This window comes from Urocitellus parryii, chromosome 11 (genome assembly GCF_045843805.1).
Source record: "Urocitellus parryii isolate mUroPar1 chromosome 11, mUroPar1.hap1, whole genome shotgun sequence".
NCBI classification, from domain to species: domain Eukaryota; kingdom Metazoa; phylum Chordata; class Mammalia; order Rodentia; family Sciuridae; genus Urocitellus; species Urocitellus parryii.
The window spans coordinates 81,010,269-81,031,095 of NC_135541.1; the positions used below are offsets into that span (position 1 = coordinate 81,010,269).

Below are 20,827 nucleotides of genomic sequence, written 5' to 3' on the forward strand. Positions count from 1 at the left end.
CCAAAGTATTTCCACTTTCCTCATACAACTGACCTTCATTTCCTGATCTCACTTGCAGTTAGGTGTAGCCAGATGACTGTTATAGCCAAGGGAATATAGGCAGCAAAAAGTAGCTTCCGGTTCTAGCCTGCAGAGTTCTGCCACATGTAATCCTCCATTCTCTTTTTCTATTCACCAATTTCATAGATAAGATTTAAAGACACAGAGGAGTATTGAACTGCAAAGGAGAAGTAGGTTAGTGCTTATGGAGAGAGTCCAGGATCCTAAAGACATCATCAGCTGCCTGGTTGGATCATTCCCTAACCAAAAGCAAGTTTTTACTGGATTAGTCTTTTGAGTTCTCTCTCTCTCTCTCTCTCTCAACCTGACTTTGAACTCTGGCACTTTACTGCTAAGCAACATCCCAAACCCTTTTTATTCTGAGACAGGATCTCACTAAGTTGCTGAAGGTCTTGCTAGATTGCTGACACTGGCCTTGTACTTTCATGCCTCCTGCCTCAGTCCCTCATGTCCCTGGAATTAAAGGTAAGCACCAGGGCACCCATAGGAGTTTTCTTCTTATAGAAGATTCTAGTTAATAAATTGAAGAAAGAATGATAGAATTAGATTACCACCATTTTAAACACTAATGAATTAATGAATCTAGACAATGATCATCAATGACTGTTATTGTTAATGGAAAGAGGGATCTTTGAGATTATTCACAGAATACTAAGAACCCTTCATTGAGTCCTAGGGCTCTCTTTTCTATTTACATTCACTTCCAGATCACAATCAATCCCAGGTTTCTAATACATCTATACATTGATAATTTCCAAAATTATATCTCCTTCTCTAACAATCCAGCAAAGTTCTAGATTTCTATTTTGATCACCTTCTCAAAGTCTCTACTTGGCTGCTTACAAGGAATCTAAAGCATAACATGTCTTCCCCATCTGAGTAGAGGAGTCTAGGCCACTATTGTCTATCACCCAGTGACAATCTTCTAAGGGGCCCTCTCTAGGAAGTTCTTCACACAACATCCAGAGCAGGTTACCTTTTCAAAAACACAAAGCAGTACTGTAGCAGGGCTTGCTGAGATCCTGGTGGAGAATCTCTCAGAGCTTCTGCCAGCAGCCCTAGGAGGCCATGGGGCCAGACTGGGAGGTGGCCTATGCTGCCCCTGAAGAGCAGGGCTCAGCAGGTGCCCTGGCTTAGCAGCATGTCCTGGGGGGTCCTGCTCAATGGGCTCAATGTCAGTGTCACTTACTTCCCCACCCCCCAGCAGACACTATTCCAGGACCGAAGTCCTTCCTATACTGCTTGTGTAGGCCGACTCAGACCTGGACTCAGACAAGGTGAGGGCGGCACAGGCCCGCCAGGGGCCCCGGCCCTGCGCCTAGGCCACAGGACAGCACTGCACCCTGGCGCCAACAGCTGTCTCAGGGACTCAGGGTGCCCTTTGCCCTTGCCTCCTGCCTCCAGTGGTGGAGGAGGAGGTCCCCCAGACCCCTGACTTAGCTGCAGACCTACTTTTTCTCCCTGGACTCTGGCTCTGGGGTGAAAGGGGTGCCTATTTAATTGACAGGATCCCAGGGACCTTGGATCTGTGTTGAACTCCTTGAGACATGGGAAGCTGGTCCTTAACAAAGACCTCGCTGAGGAAGGAGTGTGGGAAGAAGCAGAATTTTACAACATCACCTCACTCATAAAACTTGTAAAGGACAAAATTAGAGAACGAGACAGCAAAACATCACAGGTGCCTGTGAAGCATGTATACCCTGTGTTCAGTGTCAGGAGGAGGGGCTCACACAGATGGTGTCCACCATGCCTGATGGCTGGAAATTTGAGCAGCTGGTCAGTATCGGTTCCTCTTACAACTATGGGAACGAAGACCTGGCCGAGCTCCTCCGTGTGGTTTCCAAGGAGCTGCCCAACACCCCATATGGTAAAACCAGTGAGCCCATCGAGGAGGCCAAGATTTTGCAAGAACAGGGCTCAAGGATGAGAGATGCAGCACTGACAGCCGAAGAAATGATATATTTTGCCAAAGATTCAGTGAACCGCCATGTCCAGGAAGTACGTCTGTGAGAAGAAAACTGCTTTTGATTATTTCTCTAGAGATCTGGGTCTGCATCCTTTTTTGCCTCAGAGATGGCTGGTGAGAGACAGCCCAGCTGTCTAAGGGCAGGCATCCCCATAGACAGGAGGCACAGGGGCCAGGGAGGCTCTCTGGGAGCCTGCTCTGTTCTTTCCCAGTGCTGAATGGGACTGAGGCAGGGTGCTCCCAACTAGCCTGCACAGTCCTGAAGACCATCTGAAGGGCAGGGTCCTTGGTGCTACATTCACAGTCTGTGATAGAAGTTCAGGCCTCACCAGTAGGAAGGAGCAGCAGCCATGTGGATTGTCCAGCACACCGTGGCTCAGGTCCAGATGCCTGGGTGATCACTGCTTAAGCACCTGAACATCATCGTCAGGTCAGGGAGGATGCTCTGCCTTCAGTGTGATCAGTTGACAGTTTCTCAACCTCAGGGAAGACCCCTGACAATGGTGGACTCCACATCATCACTACTTTCTGGGCACCTACCCTGAGGACCGGCCTCCTTCAGAGCCAGGCTCTTATTCCACCCTGCACAGCCAGGACAATCAAGGCTTCTTGATTTGTATTTTCCAGGCAAGAGATTTTTGTATCCCTTTTTTTTAAGTGTGGATAGATTACCCAATGTTTATACTCTTTAGAAATGACTAAAAGTGTTGCTATGGTTTAGATGGATCTGTCAAATTGTTAAAAGGGAAGTAGAAGTTTTGCCTCATGGGTTCCACCTGAGGGCTCATCGGGGAGCTGGTGCCCACCAGTGCGTTTGTCACACCTGGGATGGAGGCTAGGTGGAGGCCTGTCCCCTAGCTTCTGGAGCTGACACTCTGAGTCACATTGAAGAGTCGGGATATTTTTAGTGCATCATGTGTCTCTTCCACTCTGGCTCTGTTTTCTCTGTAAAACTATGCAGTTCTTCTTTCTAATACTCCTGGAGCATTTGAGACTTGACACAACTTACATGACCCAGCCAGTGTGCCATCCATGCTGCTGGGGTTACTGTAGAGGCTGCACCCTGCAGGCTCTAAAATTCTTGAGTTGGGGCTGGGAGCCTGGCTCCAGTGTGCAAGCTCTGCCTCTTGAACTCTGCTTCCCAGTGGAGCTGTGCAGACTGACCACTGGAGTTGCCTGTGTGAGGTCAGAGGCTCTGATACTGTCCAATGTCAATGCTTCCAGAAACTTCTTGCCTAGGTCCTCTTTTTTTTTCTTTGCCAATAACCTGATTAACCAAGTTTTCCAGCATCTAGGATTTACCTCCTCCTTTTGTAAGGCCTCTTGTGTGTTGTTAAAGGTTCAGCTTAAACAATTTATAAAAACCTTTCTATAGGGCAGATTTAGTCACTGGCTGAACTGGTCCTCCCCAGCAGAGCTCCAAGGGAAGGTGTCCCTGTTGGCCCTGGGGAGCTCCTGGGTACTAGCATTTTTTGATTTTTACATTGACATAATAGGTATGCTTGTGGATTGTTTTGTTTTTGTTTTTTAACTTAAAGATATTAAGACTTAATTCATTAAAATGTATTCTAAGGCGATATTTATACTTTTATACTTTTTTCAGTATCCATATTTTATCAGCTTACCATTTAATGTCTAAGTTTCTCCTGAAAATAGCAAATAAAATTGTGTATTTATAAATGAAAAAAAAACACAAATCAGATAATGCCACATACTTATGCAGAATCCTCATACATTCTCCTTTCACACTCAGTAAAATTCAAACTTTTTTCATGGCCTCTTCCTTCCTGGATACCTCTCTGACTTAACTTTATACCACTCTCCTGATTCTTTACTTTTCCCTACTTTTGTGATTGTTCCTTGAATGCAATAGCTCCTTCCTGCCTCTGGGCCTTTGTATCTGCTCTTCTTCTGCCTGGTATACTCTTCTACCACGTGTGCTCATGGCTTTGTCAGTCACATCATTCAGAAATCCTAGATAAGCCTTTCTGGACAATCTCTCAAAAAAATAGCACCTTAGCCAGGCACAGTGGTGCACATTTGTAATCCTCGAAGTTTGCGAAGGGGAGGCACGAGAATCTAAAGTTCAAAGTCAGCCACTGCAACTTAGCAAGACTTGTCTCATAATAAAAAATAAAAGACAAAAGGGGCTGGAGATGTAGCTCAGTGGTTAGGCAACCCTGGGTTCAATCCCTGATAATCCTCCCAAAATAGCATCTTGCCTCTTCCCATGGCCACCACCCACTTTCACCATCTCCTTCCACTGTTTACTCTTTTCCATTGCCCTATTACTACTTGATATTACATATTCGCTTGCTTGTTATGTGTCCATTTAAAGCCTGAGGAAGTTCATGAGCATAGGAATTTTGTGTGCCTTGTCCACTGCTGTTTCTTTGGTGCATAGAAGAAGTGCTCTCAATGCATAGGAATGCAATATATATATATATATATATATATATATATATATATATATATATATATATATATTTGAACAAACAAATATATTAATGGATTCTAAACAAATGTTCCTGTTTCACTCTAATAATTAGAGTTGTGAATCTAATTTAGCAAACCCTATATATTGCTTACTGATTGGGTAATCTTAGGAGAGTTGTTTAATATCCCTGTGCCTCAATTTCTTCATCTGCGAAATCTAAGAAAATGTCACCTATTTCATTAAATATGAGGTTTGAATAAATGAATACATGAAGTGCTTATTCTGGAATAATACCTAATAATAATAAGTATTCTATTAGTGCTTCCTGATATTGTTGGGTTTTGTTTATTTATTTATTTATTTTTTTGGTGGTGCTTGGATTGACCCCAGGGCCTCGTGCATGTGAAGCAAGCACCCTATGAACTGAGCTATATCCAGCCTCCTGATATTGTTATTGTTACAGAAATCTAGACTTTCACAGTTTAAATTAAGGAGGTAGAGGAAAGGGCCATTTTTCACATTATAAAGGACATTTGAAAATCATAACAAATGAATGTGTATTAGGATTTACAAAGCAGAGGTTAAAAATAGTAGAGAAACTTGAAATGAAAGTCTTAGAAACTAATGCCAACTAAAAATCCATCAGGAGCTGGGTGTGGTGGCACATGCCTGTAATCACAGCAGTTTAGGAGGCTGAGGCAGAAGCACCTCAAGTTCAAAGACAGCCTCAGGAAAAGCAACGTGCTGAGCAACTCAGTGAGACCCTGTCCCTAAATAAAATACAAAAAAAAAGAGCTGGGGATGTGGCTCAGTGGTCAACTGTCCCTGAGCTCAATCCCCAGTACTAAAAAATAAATAAAATAAAAATCAGCAATAAATACAAAGGAAGTCTGAAACTATGATGGAGCCATTCAAATTTGATTAACAACCCAAAAAAATAGTTTATATACAACTTTGCAGGATTACAATTGCAGTATATATCAAAGCACATATGTATCTTTAAAACTAAATGCAACCATATAAGCAAAGAAGGTGAAATCCTTTCCCACTATCTTTGTGTTCCTACACCACATAAGTACCATGTCCCTCTTTACTAACAGCTTTGATCTGGAGGAAGCAACATAATTTTTGCTCTAGCCCAGACTTATCACATTAGTGCAAAGCCAATAAACTTGACCCACAAAAAGGGTTCTACAAATGAAGGTGATTGATTAGCTAAGTGTTAACTATCAATTCTGCACTAAAAATAAGCCAAAAATTGAAGCAAAAATATGGATTTTTTTTATAAAATTTGATATTAAGCCAGTTGCTTATGCATTTATCTCAGTTTCTTTTTCTACATGTAATTAGGGAAAAAATGGTTTTTTCCATCTTTTTTGCTGTTGTTATCTGCATTGTTCTGGTGTTTTTACTTTGTATTAAAACCATCAGTATTTTGCTGTACTCTCCTTTGGCCAAACTGACTTGCCAAGCATGTAGCATTCTTCTGTTCCCACAAAACAACCTCCCACCTTTTCTTACAATTTCAAAATATGCCAATGAAAGGAAATTGTGCTTGGTGTCTCAACATACCTTGAGCCTCAGCCCTCCTGTCCCTCCAACAGCCAGGCAAAAGAAGAGCTTCTCATAAAGAGAGTTCTTTTGATTCAAGGGAGAATTAAAAATCAGTGAAGTTAACTATAGCACTATAAATACCTTTCTAGTTGAGCCTATCGCATATTCCTACTGTGATTTCAGATTGAAAATGAAAAGCCATAGATATGGAATAAAGTATTGCTTAGGACATTTTGTGTTATAAAATAACTCAAAAAATTTAAAAAAAATTAAAAGATGACTTGCTTGTAATAACAGATCTTCCCTCCCTATTTAGTACCTTGTGAAGCAATTGGTTAAGCACTTATTATTATTATTATTATTATTATTATTATATCTTAACAAATTTGGAAATCTGAATACTCTTTCTCAGAGAGATTGCCAACTGAGAAACTGTATTTCATTTCATGACAGCAATTGTCTATGGGCTATTTATTTTAAATTTGTTAAGCATATCAGATTTAATCTAGAAAGTCCTTCATTTTAAGTGTTCAAAGAGCATGTGAGCTAAAAGCGTAAATGAAGTCTTTCCAAGCATGGACACTTTTTGTTGTTGGTACAATAAAGATCTTTTCTGCTATTTTAAGAATTCCCTTGACTAAAGATTCTGAATGCAGTAAGAAAATCTATAGACCTCAGACACTTGACTAACCATGAATGTCAGCTTAAAGTTACAAGAAGCATTTTTTCATTCCTTAGTCTGAGAGAATAAATACACTTAATTAAGAAAGGAAATAGTATTAAATACAAGTAACCTGGACACTCATTACCTCAGTGCAAAAATTCAAGATGTCCCCAGTGCCTTTCTCATTTTCATCATTGGCATCAGTTATATATATATATATATATATATATATATATATATATATATATATATATATATAGAGAGAGAGAGAGAGAGAGAGAGATGAATAGATGCATATAGATGCCTAAAATTAATGTCAACCTAAATCTGATTTCCTTCCTGCATTACTTAAATTTTCTTGAAGTACCACCATCCTATTTATCAGGGAGACTTTTAATACCAAAGTCATTCTTTAAAGTTTTTCCCTTATTTCATCACCATATGCACTCAGTTGCCAGGTTCTATTGGTTCTAGCTTTGCAATAACCTCTCTAGTGCCCTCCTCTCCAATCCCCCTAACTCGAGAGATTACCTGCCCTGCTGTGATATCTACTCCTACAATTTGTCCCTGCATTTAGCCTCTCCCTATCTCAAGGCAAATAGTTCTCTCAAATCAATCTTTTAATAAGCAACTATGATTTTTCATTCCCTTTTCAAATGTCTTACAAACTACAAAACAAAACTTAGATGCCCCTCTCTAGCATTTAAAACCAGAATATGACTATGATCTACCATCGACCATTGAGCCACATCCCCAGTCCTATTTTGTATATTTTTTTATTTAAAGACAGAAGTTTCATGGAGTTGATTAACATCTCTCTGTTTCTGAGGCTAGCTTTGATCCTCCTGTCTCTGCCTGCCAAGCTGCTGGGATTACAGGTGTGTACTACCAAGCACAGCTGTTTTTTTTTTTTTTTTTTTTTTTTGTTGTTGTTTTGTTTTGTTTTGTGTTGTTTTGTTTTGTTTTTAGTTGTAGATGGACATAATACCTTTATTTATTTATTTATTTATTTTTCTGTGGAGCTGAGGATGGAACCCAAGGCCTCCCAAGTGTGAGGTGAGTGCTCTACCACTGAATTACAAACCCAGCACTGTGCCTGGCTTTTGTGCATAGTTTTTTTAAAAACATTTTTAGTTGTAGCTGTACAGAATACTTTTCTATATTTATTTACTTTTTTGTGTTGCTGAGGATGGAACCCAGTGCCTCACATGTGCTAGGCTAGCACTCTACCATTGAGCCACAACCCCAGCCCTTGTGCATAGTTTTTAATGGACATTTCACAGGAAAGAAGGGAGCTAAAACTCCAAACATCTGTTCTTGCATTCTGATGAAAGAAAATTTAAAGTCAGACAACGAAAGCCATGCAAGAGAACTTGATTATAAGTAAATGTAAAGAGAAAGTGAGGTGAAAATCAAGTAAAATCCTATTGAGGCTTAAGCAGAGAACACTGTCAAGAGAGAGGATGGGCTGTCTCCCAGCAGAGAATGACAAAGGAAACAATGCTGTCTCCAGGTTCATTACTGTGTGCTGTTTACCAGGAGAACTGGGGACTGCCTTCCGCACTCTTTGCCAATCAGATGTTCAAATCCTCCTTCACCTCAGGCAGTGGAGTTTTGACCTTAACTGTCCTCTCTGGAGCTGTCATGGTGGCCATCCTTTTGGGGAGTGGGGGGTGGTCATCTACAAGTCAATCCCATGTTAATGTGGGCACTGGAGTCAATAGCCAGTTAGAAGTTACCTTAGTGCACCTGAGCTACTAAAGGAGCCTTCTTTCCCACACCGATGAAAACCCCTGTAGCCATAAATTCTAGCCTCACACCAGTCTTAATGGACCCTGTCAAGAGTTAGTCACATTAATCCTTTTCTCTTGATGTGTGTTCTCATTAGCGTCTTTGCTTCTATTTATTTTCTACAAATGAACTACCATAATTTGCTTTCTCATCTACTTTGGAAGTAGTTTAAAGAACACTTGTGACATTGCCATGCATTTCACTACTCATCACTAGCTACTGCCTAACAGACACATATGCAGAACTATTCTACTTTCTTTACTATTAGGATGAAGCAACACTGCTGATTTGGCCCTAGCTTGTTCAAATAACATTTGAAACACCATCAATTCTAAATATATCCCAAGTGAACTCAGCACCTGTTAGTAACCATTTCCTGAAAAATAAAGTCTTTGTTTCACTATGAACTTTTTAGATCACCTTAAGACATCATCAGATTTATTCTTATATTGTTTTGTTTGTTTTTTTCTGTGTGTTCCTAGCAAAGTCTTGGTATTAAAACAAAACAAAACAATACCTCACTAAATATTGAATTAATTAATTAATTAATCAGCCATATCACCAATGGATGAAATGAACATGCACATAGTACTTGTTTCCTACTATCTCCATATTAAGAAATAGAGCCAATAAAGAGCTTGGTTTCTACTATCTATGTATTAAGAAAGAAAGCCAATAAAGAGCACCACAGATAACAGTAAATACTTGCTAAGTGTAATTCATGCAATTTTAGAGCCAAGAGGACCTTAGAGATGATTCCAGTTATTTCTCTCCCTTTATGAGTACATAGTTGGTTTGAATATGTATTAGCAAAAACATTTAGTTTTTCTCCCTCCTTTAGGGCAAAGACATTATAATTACCAGTGTCCTTGCCTTCACCTCACCTGTTCACCTGTTGTTTGGGGGATTGTAGGCACTCAAAAGCTTTCTGAGTGATGGTGTGAGAGTGCATGTAGCCCTCTGTTGTCCAATAAGCAGCCATTAGCTACATGAGGCTATTTAATTAATTAGAATTAAATAAAATTTAAAATTTATCCTTTGTCACACTAGCCTCATTTCAAGTGTCTGTCATCATATGTGGCTAGTGACCACCACATAAGCAGAGAACAATTCCTTCATTGTAGAAAGTTCTATTGGCCAATGCTGGTCTAGACAATTTCCCTCAATTTGCAGAACTGAATGAGCTCAGGGAAGTTGTCACTTGCACAAAAACAAGCTATTAGGAGCAGAACTGGGAGTAAAACTAGAAACTCCTAAATCAAACCCATTGTTGTTAAGTTATAGATGATTTATTGCAGAATAGGCTCTGGTTTTAAAGGGTGCTTTTTATTTTGGTTTCTTTAAATGTAGTCCTATATTTACTGATTTGTAAAAATTGACTGGATCTTAAACAAAAAATGAATACAGTTTGTTATGACTTGAAATTCAAAGTTGGTTTGAATTTGAAAAGTTTTTTTTTTCTGCTTTAATAGGGAGCATCAGTGTTTTTTTCAATGCCTTTAGAGAAAAAGCCTCATTTTCTACAACTTCCATGATGTCTTTGTTTATGAAATTAGTGTTTAGTGTTCTCTGGAAAAAGAGAAATCCAGTTCAGCCTGATAGGACTGGAATAATTATAAAGAGGTGATGTGATAGTAGGAGCAAATGTGACTCCATTTTGTTTTGTGACTACATCCTATAAAACAACCATGCTAAGTAGAAGAGTCATAACTGGGGCAAAATGTTCTTTTCCTTTTGCTATGGAAACCTGTAAGAACACGGAACTACCTAATGGGGCATTGTTTCTGTAACTAGGGTAATGGGGCTCTGTTTCTATAACTGGGGTGACTGGGCTAACTGTGATTGCTTAGGCTTCCCTCCGCTTGACTCCACTGTCCTGCTTCTGTAACCTGGCTTGCTTGCATTGGCTAGACCCCCTGAACATCCCTTTGTGATTTTCAGGCTTATAAGGAGTGCCCTTGCAATTGTTCGGGGCTGATCAGGGGAACAGCTTTATGTTCTGGTAAGCCGCCACCGGTGTGCTTCAATAAAGGCTTGATTCGATTATTCGTGAGTGGTCTGGAAGTCAGTTTATGAAAACCCTGGGACAAAGCTTTAACTATAACAGTGACAAAGCCACTGTTCCTGATCATTCATCTGGCTTCCCTAACAGTATACTATCAAGAAGGCTAGGAAAGGAAGGACCAAGTAAGAATTTAGAGATCCCCTTCAGGTTATCCCCTAGAGAGAACTTAGAGCTCTCACAGTTGCTCAGCTGAAGATCACTCCTGATCCACTCAAGTTATGTCCTAACTAGAAAAAAGTTATTGAAAAAGCATTCTCGTTTCTCTTCGTTTTTTCATTTGAGCTTTCTACTTATACTCAGTCGTTGAGTTCATCCCAACAAATTCATGGTATTTTGTTTTGCTTTTTATTCTAGGAATTGAACCCAGAGGCACTTGACCATGGAGCTACATCCCCAACCCTTTTTTATTTTGATCTCCTAAGTTGCTTATGGCCTTACTAAGTTTTCCAGGCTGGCCTCTAACTTGTGATCCTCCTGTCTCAGCCTTCTAAGTTTCTGGGATTACAGGTGTGCACCGCCACATCTGGCTAAACATTATAGTTTCTGATAGAAAATTCTACAATCTAATATTTGTTTTTAAAAGCTACAAAGGCAATTTTTCATCTTTCCATAGAAATTTGAACATGGGTCAAACAAAAAGAAATAGTGATGAAAGAGATCAAGTTTTAGCATTAAAAGATAATTCAGAAAGGTTCTATATTTGAAAGCCTTTATTCTTCAATCAGGTAAACTAGTATTAAAGATGATTATGTATCAGTTCTTAGGGATCAATAATATCTATTCAACCACAATACCAAAGAAAAATGTGTGTTTACCACCACATTTCTTCAGAAGTGAACTTTTTAAAAACTTTTTTTAGATGTTGATGGACCTTTATTTTATTCAGTTATTTATATACGGTGCTAAGAATTGAATCCAGTGCCTCACACATGCTAGGCAAGCACTCTATCACTGATTGACAACTCCAACCCAGGAAGTGAATTAAAACAACAACAACTTTTTCTTGGCTAGGTATGTAATTATTTTGAGGTCCTAAGTGTTTTTTAAATCAATCTCTCTCTCTCTCTCTCTCTCTCTCTCTCTCTCTCTCTCTCTCTCTCTCACCCCACACACACAGATTTTATAGACTTCCAATAGGGAACCAGGCTGATAGAGCCTTTTCCATCTACAACACCTGGCTTCAAAGGTCATTCTTGACACTAATATGCAGCCATCAAATGGGAAGAAGACTGACAGGATCACACCCAGGAGTTCTTCATGAACCAGGCTTGGAAGTTGCACACATTTTGTTGACTGAAATTTTCTTGCAGCTACATCTAATTACTAGGAATAGTTTAAGTAAGAAAGAAGATTTACATTAAACAGGGATGAGAGGTGGGAGGGAAAGGGAGTGAGAAGGGAAATTGCATGGAAATGGAAGGCAATCCTCAGGGTTATACAAAATGTCATATAAGAGGAAAGGAGGGGCAAGACAAGATAATACAAATGGAAGTAATGATTTACAGTAGAAGGGGTAGAGAGAGAAAAGGGGAGGGGAGGGGAGGGGAGGGGAGGGGGGATAGTAGAGAATAGGACAGACAGCAGAATACATCAGACACTAGAAAGGCAATATGTCAATGAATGGAAGGGAAACTGATGTGATACAGCAATTTGTATACGGGGTAAAAGCGGGAGTTCATAATCCACGTGAATCAACCGTGTAATATGATGTATTAAGAACTATGTAATGTTATGAACGACCAATAAAAAAAAAATATCAGCTTTGGGAGTTGAAGGTGTTTGCTCTAAAATGTTTATAACTTCATTTTTTGTTTACAAGACCAAGGTAATATTTATACTATCAGGGCTCTTCATTTGAGGAGTTTATTTTCAATTAAGCTGGCAGTTGGTAGGATAAGGAGGATGATGGTGAAGTATAAGACTGATGCTAGTTGACCAATAATAATGAATGGGTTAGTGTAAATAGGTCAGCTACCAGAATTCAGAATATACACTGACTCAATTGTAGGAACATCATGCTACTTTGTTTAGATATATGGAGTATAGAAGAGTATAAGAATTAGGATAGAAAAAACTAAGGCCAATTTGCCTCCTAGTTTATTAGGAATAGATCGGAGGATGGCATAGGCAAATAGAAAGTATCATTCTGGTTTAATGTGAGGGGTTGTTTAAAGGGTTAGCAGATGTGTAATAATTGGGGTCTCCTAGAAAGTCTGGTGAGAATAAGACAAGGATTATTAGGACTAGGATAAGGAGAAGGCCCCCAAGGATGTCTTTGATAGTACAGTATGGGTGAAAAGGGATTTTATCTGAGTCAGAGATAAGGCCAGAGGGATTGTTTGACCCTGTCTCCTGGAGGAAAAAAAGGTGATTATTACTAGTGATTCAATAATAAATGGTAGTACAAATTGAAATGCAAAGAATCCTGTTAAAGTATCTATGTCAACTGAGAACCCTCCTCAAATTCATTTGACGAGGGTGGTTCCAATGTAGGGGATAGCAGATAGAAGATTTTTAATTACGGTTGCCTCTCAGAGTGATATTTGGCCTCAGGGAAGAACATAGCCTATAAATGCTGTGGCTATTACAGCGAAGAGAAGAATAACTCATGTTTCATGTTTCAAAGTAGGTGTAGGACACATAATACAACCCTCCCTCGACCTATGTGAAGAAAGAGACATATAAGGAATATTGAGGCACCATTAGCATGTATATAACGAATGAGTCAACCGTAATTAATGTCTCCACAAATGTGAGTGACACATGAAAAGGCTGTTACTATGTCTGATGTGTAGTGTATTGCTAGCAATAGCCCTGTAAGAATTTGGATACCTAGGCAGAGGCCTAAAAGGGAACCAAAGTTTCATCATGTAAAAATATTAGAGGGTGCAGGTAAGTCGATAAAGAAGTGGTTGTGGATATTTATTATTAATGTTTTTATAGTTGAATAACAATGATGATTTTTCATGTCATTGTTCATGGTTACATTCCATGTAAAAATAATGACATACGTTACATATTTATTAAGCATACTTTTTGTTTTAGGTTTTGTAGGATTTTCCTCAAAGCTGTCTCCTATTTATGGTAGATTAGTGTTAATTATTAGTGGAGGAATTGGGTGTGAGGTTGTATTATATTTTGGAGGGTCTTTTTTAGGTTTGATAGTATATTTAATTTATTTAGGAGATATGTTAGTGGTATTTGGTTATACTACACCTATAGCAATGGAAGAATATCCTGAGACATGGGGGTCAAGTGTAGTAATTTGGGGTGTACTGTTGTTAAGATTTTTAATGGAGTTTTTGATTGTTATGTTTAAGGTATTGTATGATGAGGTAGAGATTGTAATTGAATTTAAGAATTCTGAGAATTGAATGATGTTTGAGGGGGGATGAGTTAGGGTTGATTTCTGAGGATTTAATGGGGGTGGCAGCTATGTATAGTTATGGGAGTTGATTGATGGTTGTAGCAGGTTGATCATTATTTGTTAGTATTTTTATTGTAATTGAAATTACACATGGAAATACAGTACAGTGATAATTGCTAGTAGTGTTGAGATTAGGAAGGATAGGAAATACAATTTGATGAGACCCTTTTGGTTTGAGGTTATAACAGAAGCTGTTGAGTGAAGGTTGGCAATGAATTTGAGGATGGCTTTTTCTAATCAGACTAAGTCTAGCAGGGTTGATGAGAGTTTTTGACTCATAACTAGGTTAAGGTAGGGAACTGAGCAGGGAATAATAGTAGGGAAATAGCCTAATAGTTTGGAAAACTTTGATGTGCTTGAGTACATTTTAGTTTTAAGATAGAGGGTTATTAAATTTAGTTCCATAGCAATTATAAATCCTAGAATGGTGATTAGTAGTGCTGAGATTTTTAGATACATAGGCATGGTTATTACTGGAACATTTATAGGTGGGATGTTGTAGGAAAGGATAAATCCTGCAAAGATACTGCTGATTAGAAGGTGTTTAATTGATTTAAGTAGCTGGGGGTTGTTTTCATTGCTAGAGTTTAGTGTTGAAAATCGAGGCTGTCCTTTAAGAGCATAGAAGATAATTAGTGGGTACAATATACAGCAGTTAGGGAAGTGGCAAGAAGTGTGATAGTAAGGGCTCAGGCATTGGTTGTATACGATGTGTTTGCAGACTCAATAATTAGGGCTTTGAAATAAAATCCAGTTAGATAAGGGGTCCCTGTTAGTGCTAGGCTTCCAATAATGAGTGAGGATGGGGTGAATGGAAGGGCTTTGAATAGGCCTTTTATTTTTCAAATATTTTGTTCATCATTTAGGTTATGAATTGATTGACCCAGAACATATAAATAGTATGACTTTGAAGAATGCATGGGTGCAGATGTGGAGAAATGCTAAGTGGGGTTGGTTAATTCCAATAGTGACTATTATTAATCCTAGTTGGCTTGAGGTAGAAAATGCGATAATTTTCTTAATATCATTTTGGGTGAGGGCACAGATGGCAGTGTATAAGGTGGTAATGTCTTCCAGGCAGAGAGTAAATGTTTGGATAGTCTTACTATGTTCTATTAGGGGATAAAAACAAATAAGAAGAAATACTCCTGCTACTACTCTAGTGCTGGAGTGGATTAGAGCTGATTAGGGAGTAGGGCCTTCCATGGCAGAGGGCAATCAGGGGTGTAGGCCAAATTGGGTGGATTTTCCTGTTGCTGCTAAGAGTAAGCCTAGGAAGAGAAGTAGAGATACATCTATTATGAAGAGTTGTTTAGTTATCATCAGTTTGAGTTGAGTAGAAATCATGCTATAGCTGAAACAAATCCAATGTCACCAATTCCATTGTATAGAATAGCTCGGAGAGCTGCTGTATTAGCATCTGTGCGATCATATCATCAACCAATACGTAAGAATGATATAATGCCTACTCCCTCTCAGCCAATGAACAGTTGGAATAGGTTGTTGGATGTGACTAAGATTATCATGGTAATGAGGAATATTAGTAGATATTTGAAAAAGCGGTTGATAAAGAAGTCTGAATGTATATATCATATTGAGAATTCTATGATTGATCATTTAACAAATAGTGCTTTAGGAATGAATAGCATAGAGAAGTAATCTAATTTGAAGCTTATGGAGGGAGTAAAAGTTTGAATTGTCATTCAGTGTCAGTTTGAAATAACAAGTTCATAATTTGAATTGATAAATATTAGTGTTGGAATTATACAAAATGAATACGCATAGATAATAGATGTTTTTACATAGTTTGGGTAGTTGCTGTGTTTATAGGAGTTGGTTATGGTAAGAAGAATGGGGAAAGTTAGTGTAACAAGTGACATAAGGATGAGTGAAGAAAATATATTAATTACTTTTATTTGGAGCAATTTTTTGCTCCTAAGACCAACGGATTACTTGTATCCTATATAAGGTAAGAAAGTCATGGGTGTAATCACGGAGAGCATGAATTAGCAGTTCTTGCATACTTTCTTGGTAAATAAGGGATTATGATTCTCTATTGTTAGATTCACAAGCTAAAGTTTTATTTAAACTATAGTCACAGTATAAAAGTCCCTGGATGATAGTAGGATTTGCTGATAGAATGATAAGTGGGAAGAGGTGAAGTAACATGAGTGTGTTTTCTCACGTGAAAGAAGGATTAATGTTAGACGTGTGGTATGTAAATTTTCCCAGTTGTGTTGTGATATATATATATATATATATATACTGAGTAAAGGGCAGTGATTAATATATTAAGGCCAGTGATTAATATATTAAGGCCAGTTAAAGTAATCGTAATATTTGATCAGGTGAATGATGATGTGATAATGAATAGTTCTCCAACCAAGTTAATTGTGCGGGGGGAAGAGCTAGATTAGTTAGACTAGCCAGAATTCATCATGTTGCCATAAGGTGAAGAATGGATTGTAAGCCTTGGGCTAGCCTTATAGTTCGACTATGAATTTACTCATAATTAGTGTTAGCGAGACAAAATAGTATATAGGATGTTAATCCATGGTCAATTATTAGTGCTGTGGTTCCTATAAAGCTTCAGGGTATTTGAATTACAATTGCTACAATAACTAATGCTAATGACTTACTGATGTGTAGGCGATGAGGATTTTAGGTCTTTTTGTTGTAAGCAGATTGAGCTTGTTATAATTATATCCCATAGCGATAACATAATAAAGACATATGCCATATTACTTGCAATAGGGTGGAGTAGAGCTGAAATTTGGATTATTCCGTATCTGCCAAGTTTGAGTAGAATAGCTGCCAGGATCATGGAGCCAGCAACAGAGGCTTCAATATGGGCTTTGGGGAGTCAAAGGTGGAGACCATATAAGGGTATTTTTACTATAAAGGCTATAATACATGCCAGTCACAAGATATCACTAGTTCAGGAAGAAGACAGTACAGATGACTGGTATATACAGATAATAAAGTTTATGGACCCAGTGGGTTTTTGAACAGACTAATGCTACTAGAAGGGGAAGGGAGCCTACCAGAGCATAATATAGGGAGTGCAGTACTGCATTTAGATGCTCACTTTGCTTTCCTCATCGAGTAATAATAATTAATGTGGGCATTAGTGTGGCTTTGAATAGAATATACAATATGATTAGTTTGGTGGCTGAAAAAGTTATAATTAAAAATGATTGGGCTGGGGATGTGGCTCAAGCAGTAGCATGCTCCTCTGGCATGCACATGCAATGCTGGGTTCCATCCTCCCACCACCTACAAATAAAGATGTTGTGTCTGCAGAACACTAAAAAAATAAATATTTAAAAAAATCTCTCTCTCTCTCTCTCTCTCTCTCTCTCTCTCTCTCTCTCTTTAAAAAATGATTGAAAGGAAATTAGTATAAGAATATAAAGTTTTTTAGGATCAGTGGCTCTCGGGCTAAGTGGTTTTGGCTTGCTAGAATTATAAGGGGAAGGAGTCATGGTGTTAAATCAGTAAAGGGGAAGATAGCGGATCTGAGAAGAAAGTTAGTGAGAAAAGTAGATCTGTGTTTGCTGTTTGATTTAATGTAAGGAGCACCATTAAGCTGATTATCAGACTATGGATTGAGGGGTTGATTCAAATTATTGAGGGGTTTGAGAATCATATGAGGGGGGAGAGTAGAATTGTAGGTATAATATTTTTTAACATTGAAGGATATTTATGTTCTGAACATAGTCTAGTCCATATGTTTTAGACACTATTACAAGGGGAGCTAGCCCTAAGGACGCTTCACATGCTGCAAACTCTAGTAAGACAATAGGGATTATAAATGATAAGGAAAAGTGAAAGTTTAGAATTAGGAGGGAGCATAAGACAAATATAGATAATATTATGCCTTCTAGGCATAGCAATGATGATATTAAATGAGACAAGTAAAGATGTTGTATAAGCTAGGAGGATATTAAGTATGATAATAGGCATTTTGATAATTATGGTAACCCATAGTCTAGTGAGTCAAAATCACTTATTTTGTCTTAAACTAATTATTATATTCAATTCATTCTAAGCCTTCTTGAACTCATTCATAGGCTAACCAAAGGATGAGAATTAGAACTAGAAAAAAGTTATAGTTAGTACAAGATTCAGATTGTTTGAGAGGCTCAGGGAAGGGGGAGAAGTAGAGAAATTTCTAAGTCAAATAAAAGGAATGTAATTGCAACAAGGAAAATTTTATTGAGAATGGTAGGTGGGTAGATCCTATGGGATCAAAACACATTCATAGGGACTTGGTTTTTAGGTGTATACATTTAGCTGGGGTAAACAAAATGCCACTGAGATTAGTAATAGTGCAATAGAAGAATTGATAAGTAGGGAGATTATAAGGTTTATTACTCTCTCCTGGGTTTTACCAAGGCTTATTGATTGGAAGTCAACTGTACTGATTAATACTAAGGGAGTATGAGCCTCACCAATAAATAGTTACATAAAGGAATAGTCATATAGCATCTATAAAATGTCAGTATCATGAGGCTGCTTCAAATCCAAAATGGTGATTAGATGTAAAGTGGAAATTTAATTGACGGATAAGGCATACTAAGAGCAAGGTTGACCCAATAATAAGGTGGAGATCATGAAAGCCTCTAGCCATGAAAAATGTTGAGCCATATACACCATCTGAGATTGTGAAAGATGTTTCTAAGTATTCTGAGGCTTGAAGTAAGGTTAAATATATTCCTAGTGCAATCATGATGGATAATGCTTGAACTATGTTTTTACGGTCCCCTTCATTTAGACTGTGATAGGCCAAGGTAATTGAGACCTCTGAAGCTAAAAACATGGAGGTGTTGAGTAGTGGAACTTCTAGGGGATTAAGAGGGTTAATTCCCATTTAAAGTCATCAGCTGCCTAATTCTGGATTGGGAGCTAGGCTGGAGTGATAAAATGCTCAGAAAAATTCAGCGAAGAAAAATACTTCTGAAATGATGAATAGGACTATCCCATATCATAAACCTTTTTGAACAATTGTTGTATAGTGCCCTTGGAATGTACCTTCATGTACAATATCTCATCATCATTAGTACATTGTAAGGATGATGGCTATTAGGCCTAACATGAGGAGATAAGAGGAATTAAAGTGGAATCATCTTACTAGACTGGATGTTAAGAGTAGGTGAGAAAGGGCTCCTGTTAAAGATCAGGGGCTAGGATTAACTATATGATAGGCATGGGTTTGGTGGGTCATTAAGTATTAACTTACTAGGAGGGTAAAGACATAGGCTTGAATTAGTGCTACAGCAAATTCAAGTATTGTTAATATACTAGAATAATAAAAGTTAGGATAGCTGTGGGAGGGCTAATCGATGTTAATACTACAGTGGATCCTCCAATTAAGTGTATAATAAAGTGGCCAGCTGTAATATTAGCTGTTAGTCGTTTGGCTAGTGCTATGGGTTGAATAAAAAGGCTAATTGTTTTGATAATAATTAATATTGGGATAAGGGGGATAAGGGTTCCTTGTGAAAGATGATGGGCGAGGGATGCTTTAGTCTTGTGGTGGAAACCAGTAATTACTACACCTTTTCATAGGGGAATGGCCATTCCTAAGTTCATTGAGAGCTGGGTTGTTGGTATAAAGGAGTGAGAGAGTAGACCTAGTAGATTTGTAGAGCCCATGAATATAATCAGTGAAATTAGTATTAGGGATCAGGTTGATCACTTTGGGTTATGTATGGCCATTATTTGTTTTAGTACAAGGTGAATTAATCACTGTTGGAATGATACTAGGTGGTTGTTGATAAGTTGGTTGGGTGAGGGAAAGATGATATTGGGGAACATAATAATAAAGATAACAATAGGAAGTCCTATTATTGTAGGGATAATGAAAGAGGCAAGTAAATTTTCGTTCAACTTTCTTCTCATATGGTTTTTTGTTCAGTTAAACTAATGTCTTTGGGGGAAGGGTTAGATGGGTACAGATGGTTTGAAATTTTAAGTTGAAATATGAAAAATAGGGCTAGGATCATTGATAAAATTGTAACAAATCATGCCAATCTGTCTAATTGGGGCATCTCATTATGAGGAGATTTTGGCTCCTAATTTTCATTTTAAAAGGTTGATGTTACTGTAGCTTCATAATGAATTTATAACATTGGTGAGGATCAACTTTCAAAATGTTTTAATGGGACCAGATCAAGGATGATTAGCATAAAGCTACAGATTTCAGAACATTGCCCATAGTCAAGCCCCAGCCATGTTGATGTTAAGGTAGCCTGATTAATTCAACCTGGAATTGCATCCATTTTTAAACCAAGGGATGGGACCACTCAGGAGTGGAGCATGTCTTCAAATGAAATTAGCATTCGCACAGGTAACTCTATTGGAAGTACTACTCAGTTATCTACTTCCAGAAATCAAGGATCTCCTGCAGCCAGATCCGAGGTTGGAATCATATTGGAGTCAAAACTAAGATTTTCATAGTCTGTATATTCATAACTTCAATATCACTGATGGCCTATAGATTTTACCATTAGAGATGGGTCATTAATTTTGTCTATTATGTATAGAATACAGAGTGAGGGAAGGGCAATTAAGATGAGAATAATAGCAGGAAGAATAGTTCAGATAGGTTCTACTTCTTGGGCGTCTATGGTACTTGTATGGGTTAGTTTTGTAGTTAATATCAATGAGATAATGTAGAAGACAAGAGAGCTAATTAAGAACACAATTATAAGAGTGTGGCCATGGAAGTGTAGGAGCTCTTCTATAATAGGTGATGTGGCATCTTGAAATCCTAATTCAAGGGAGTATCCCATAGAGATATAAAGGAGTTTAACCTATAAGTTAACTTTTACAAAGTTATGTAATTATTTTACTAATAT

The 20,827-nt window shown here is 38.1% G+C and overlaps 1 pseudogene; it reads left to right on the plus strand.

The window, feature by feature from the left end:
* The first annotated feature begins 1,201 nt into the window (after positions 1 to 1,201).
* Positions 1,202 to 2,070, plus strand: LOC144249290 (BTB/POZ domain-containing protein KCTD5-like; annotated as a pseudogene).
* Positions 2,071 to 20,827: the final 18,757 nt, after the last annotated feature.